Genomic DNA, 5526 nt, shown 5'->3' on the forward strand with positions numbered 1-5526 from the left:
TATAGGGTATATATATATATATATATATATATATTATAGCTAGGGGAAAAAATTAAGAAAAGAAAAAAAAAGTGCACGGTAGTTGCTATTAATAATATACTATATAGAGTTGGTTTTGTATGAATCATACCTTTTAGTAATGAAGATGCATGTCATTCTCCTAAGAGATCAATGTCAATAGTATTTATTTCATTACTATACTTTCACTTTGGATTCTTTCATGAAAACTCATTGGAACTTTTTGTTCTCACTCAACCACAAATTAACAAACTGGAAATAATATTCACAGGTACCTACTATAATATATAAGTATATATATAGCACATTGGATCTATCAATTGGACACATGTATAAACAAGAGCAAAGGGGTGTACTCATCATATTGTTACTAATGAATATTCAAATGTCAGTAGAGAAGCATATATATACATAGTTTTCATGGGTGTACTTGAATGTACAAAAGATGATCAAGAATCTTACATAATAGTATAGGAAATTTTTCAAATGTACTGGTATATCGGTGCTTCAATGATTTTTAATTGTTGATCTTAATTATAAAAAGTATATATAATATATATAATTAAGATCAACGGTTAAAAATCACTGAAACATTGGTGTACCGATATACTTGAAAACTTTGCAATAGTATAACTGAGTAATTAAGATATATTGTTGAGTTATGTTACGTGTACACCAAAATCAATCACCAAAATCAACCACCAGTATAAAATATATGCTAGAATATAAATACACATTGAAAATAAATTAAACTACACATATATTTATACACAAATATATTGATAGCTAATTTTAATGTGCAAATAGCATTGTTATATATTGGTTCTTTTCTTTTCTTAAAAAAAAAAGGCCTACTGGAGGCTTATTTGTTATTAGAGTTTAACTAGAAAATTAACTTTTTTTTAATGAATATTAGTTATTGTTTTAAATTATAAATTATAAATCTTAAATTTTAAATTCTAAATTTTAAATCTTAAATTCTAAATTCTAATCCTAAATCATAAATTATAAAAAAATAAAAGTTAAAAAAATAATTTTATAATTAAAAAGTTGGCTAATATTGATTAAATAAAAATTAATTTCTATACTTATTTTTATTTATTATATATTTAATTACTCACATTAAATAAACACAAAATAGATATATGGTTGGTCAATAAAGAATATAATTTATAATGGGTATAAAGTTTTGCTAATTATACTCTAAATTAGTAAAAATTTTAAATAAGTTACTGATAGGATATCCAATATATTAAAAGCATCAAATACTTTAAATTTTATTCCAAAAATAAATTAATAAGTCTTTTTTTTTTATAGAATATTGAGTAGAAAAATCCAAATCCACAAAGTATATGCTTACATGAAAATTTATGTGATAGTTGAGAGTACTATGTACATGGTTTATTATTTTGATGTGAGATAGAGATAAAAGAGAAAGAAACTTGGAAGGCTCAAATTCCTCACTTTGGATTTAGCAATCAATCTATCAATCATGCTGTATAATTGGGTGCATGTCCCTTACTATGTGATTTAGGAAAAGTAAATGTAAAACCATTGAAAAAATTTTAAGTGTACCATCGTACCAGTGTTTCAGTTATTTTTAATCGTTGATCTTAATTATAAAAAATATATATAATATATATATGATTAAAATCAACGGTTAAAAATCACTGATATACCGGTATGACGGTACACTTAAAAATTTTCTAAAACCATTATAGAACCCTAGAATCTAACAAGGTGGAAGTTATCATGATGATGATGGTGACATGGAATTCAATTGCTTTGGATATTGTACCTATGATATTTCCTAAGAGCTACTAATATATTAGCTATGGCTATTAGTAACATTTAATTTATTATTAAACAAAATAAACAATTAATTAATTAATTATAATAAAGTGCCCTAATTTTAGCTATGTAATCAATAGATCATCTAATATTTTATTTAACCAACTTTTTTTTTTTATACATACATGATACATTTGTGTATGTATGTGTGCTCCCATATCTATATATTTTCAATGTTGTTATCATGGAATTGTTGTCCATTATACTTCAATTTCTTTTAAGAAGAAAATGACTTGAAAAGAAGCAAACACTTTTAGTAAGAAAGACACCCAAAAAAAAAAACTTTAATAAGAAAATAATTGTTTAATATAATATTTTCCGCAACAATTTCTAGTTAGTATGTGACAATATACGTGGCCAGGATAAGAGAATGCAAAAGGTGTAGAAATATAGCACCAAGTATATAATAACTCATATGCTTCAATTCAATCATCAAAAACTAGGATCTAGCAAGTTCCATCATCAGGGAAAATATATATATATATATATAAAAATTATATTACGTACCAATGCATACCGACGAATAATTTATTCAAAATTTTCAGATCAGGGACCAATTTTGATGAGTAGGGTTACATGTCTAAATTATTTTGAATTTTATAATAAGAAGGATGTGGTGTATATATAATTAGTTATATATATAACCTTTGAGAAATCAAAACAAATAACAATGGCGCTATATAGAAATTGAATTTCAAAATTTCATTTCGTTATCAAATAATAAATTCAAAATTCAGCAGCATTGAAGTATATCTACAACATATATTATAGTAGTATGGCCATGAGATTTTTTTTTTCTTTTTTTTTTCCACTATAGGGGTGGCACAGAGTAGTTATTATCAGAGTAAAGTATATTTTTTGTTCTTAAAATTTGGTAAAAATTTAAAAAATATTTTTAAGTTTTATTTTATTTTAATTTTATCCTAAAAATTTTCGATTTGCATCAAAATATATCCTTAACAGTTAAATTTTCAAAAAATTTACGACCAATCTAACAATAATGCATGAAAATTATGCTTGATTTGTTTGTGTTGAGGATTGATCTTATAAAATTGTTGTTTAGTTAGTCTTAAATTTTTTGAAAAATTAACCGTTAGTGGTATATTTGATGCAAATAAAAAATTTTTGAAATAAAATTAAAATAAAATAAAACTTAAAAATATTTTTAAAATTTTTCTCAAACTTCAAAGATAAAAATTATTATTATTATTATTATTATTATTATTATTATTATTATTATTATTAAAGTTGATCTATCTCCAATTTGTGATTCTCTTTGGTGGAAGAAAGAAAGAATACCCTTTTGGAGACGCAAACTATTATTATTGGCTTTGGATCATGACTTGGGGTCTCAGCAGAATTGAGTAAAAGACCAAAGTAGAGTACAAAAGAACCCTAATATTGCTACAAAAGTTATGGGTCCCATAATGCACCTACTTATAATCTCTAACCCCACTCCTATTCCTATATGCTCTTCTTCCTCTTCTCCAATTCCACACCACATGTGAAGAATATTAGCTCTTACTTAACTTCTCTACTTCATCACTTAACCAAACTATAGTTAAAATATTGGTAACTAAACCATAGTTAATGACCGGTTCGACTCGATTGATTGAACCGAAAGACTCGACCGGTCTAACAAAAAATTCGATAAATCGATCATCAATTAGCTAGTTTAAATTATTAATTGAACCAAATTCTGTTAATTCAATTGAATTTAATCAAACTCACAAAAAAAAAGTGAAATAATTGCTTTATTATTATCTTAAAATGAGGTAAACACAATTTTAAAAAATGTTAATGTATTAAAATTGAAAAATTTTAAGAAATTAACTTTTAATTAATCAATTTTAGGATTTAAATTTATAATTTAATATGCAAGATTAAGAATTTATAATTTAAATTTCAAAATTTAAAATAAATAAAATAATTTTAAAAAAATTAATACATATTAACTGAAAAAATTAATTTCCTAGTATTACTCATTAAAATTGTGTATATACTCCACAACAATGTCATCTTGTAATTAGTTATAGTATTATATCTATTTTATATATCAATTACAATAAAGCTATATTAGGGTTTTAAACGATAAAATAAAAAATCCAAAAGACTTCAGTCCCTCAAAATTATCACCCAATTTTCTGAGTGCATGGCTACCTTTTTTGCCATTGACTGTGATGATGAGTTTGATCACTGTCACTGTATATTTGAGGGTCCAAATATTCTAGAGTCAAGATACTATATCTGATATATATATAAATTGCCATGGACATGGTCAAGTTCATTGAACTTCATCTTTTGCTATTGTTTTCACTTGTCCTTCCTTTGTCGTCCTCACCCTTGTGCCTTTGTTTTTAATTGTGGTGACAAAAACATGTTTGATTATTACTCAAACTCAACATTATTCAGCCAAAGCAGATAAATAATGAATAATACTACACATCCAAATTTGGGTAAAGTATATTTTTTTGTCCCTGAAGTTTGGTAAAAGTTTCAAAAATACCCTTAAGTTTTATTTTGTTTCAATTTTGTCCCAAAAATTTTCGATTTGCATCAAATATACTCCCGACAGCTAAATTTTCAAAAAATTTAAGACCAATCTAACAATAATGCATGAAAATAATGCTTAATTTACTTGTGTTGAGGGTTGTTCTTATGAAATTGTTGTTGAATTGGTCTTAAATTTTTTGAAAAATTAGCCGCCAAGCGTATATTTGATGCAAATCGAAAACTTTTGGGACAAAATTAAAACAAAATAAAACTTAAGGATATTTTTGAAACTTTTGTCAAACTTTAGGGACAAAAAGTATACTTTACCCTCCAAATTTTTTTATTAATTAAGTTAGTTTAATATCAACAAAAATCAAATATGAATCGCATTATTCTAAGTCTTATTATATAATTTAATTGGACTTGATTCATAAAAATATTTGGATATGAGTAGCATTACTCATAAATAATTGTTACAATATGATGAGAAGTTTATCTCATATATAATTAATTAGTATTCGTACACTAAATAGTAAACACCATTGACACTCATAAAAAAATATAATTATTATTAATTAATTAAGTATTTCATTTATTTAAAAAAAAAGGAAAATAAGGCCAAGTTCAACTATGAAATATTATATGCTTGATAGATAATAAGAAACATTCAATTTGTTCTTATTTTTAGTATTTTTATCTACATTCAATTTTCATTGTTCAAATTGAAAGCAACATTGTTGTTATCAAGCTCTTGTCATTTTTTATTGTCATTTTCATCTCCCTTCTCCTTCATCTTTATTCTTCTAATTAAACCATTGTATTTATTAGGGTTTGATTTGTGGTTAAGTTGGGTTTGATCAATAATGTGAAATAAATTTTGATAAGAAATTTATTTGAGTTTGATCAATAATGTAAATTATGAGTTTGACGGTAGGTTTTCTAAATGTATGATTTTCTATGTATGTTAAAATTTGTTTTTTGAGTTTTAATGGGCTTCAATTGAGGGTTTAGTTGGAATTTAATTATTCAAAATTTTGTTTAGAAGGTTTTGTAGGGTTTGATTTGTGGGTTTATTAGTGTTTTCTTAGAAATTTTGTTGGGTTAATCAATAATAATGTAAATGATGAGTTTATTACATCTTTATAGGAGGTTTAATTATAAAGT

This window comes from Arachis ipaensis, chromosome B02 (assembly GCF_000816755.2).
Source record: "Arachis ipaensis cultivar K30076 chromosome B02, Araip1.1, whole genome shotgun sequence".
Classification (NCBI taxonomy): Eukaryota; Viridiplantae; Streptophyta; class Magnoliopsida; order Fabales; family Fabaceae; genus Arachis; species Arachis ipaensis.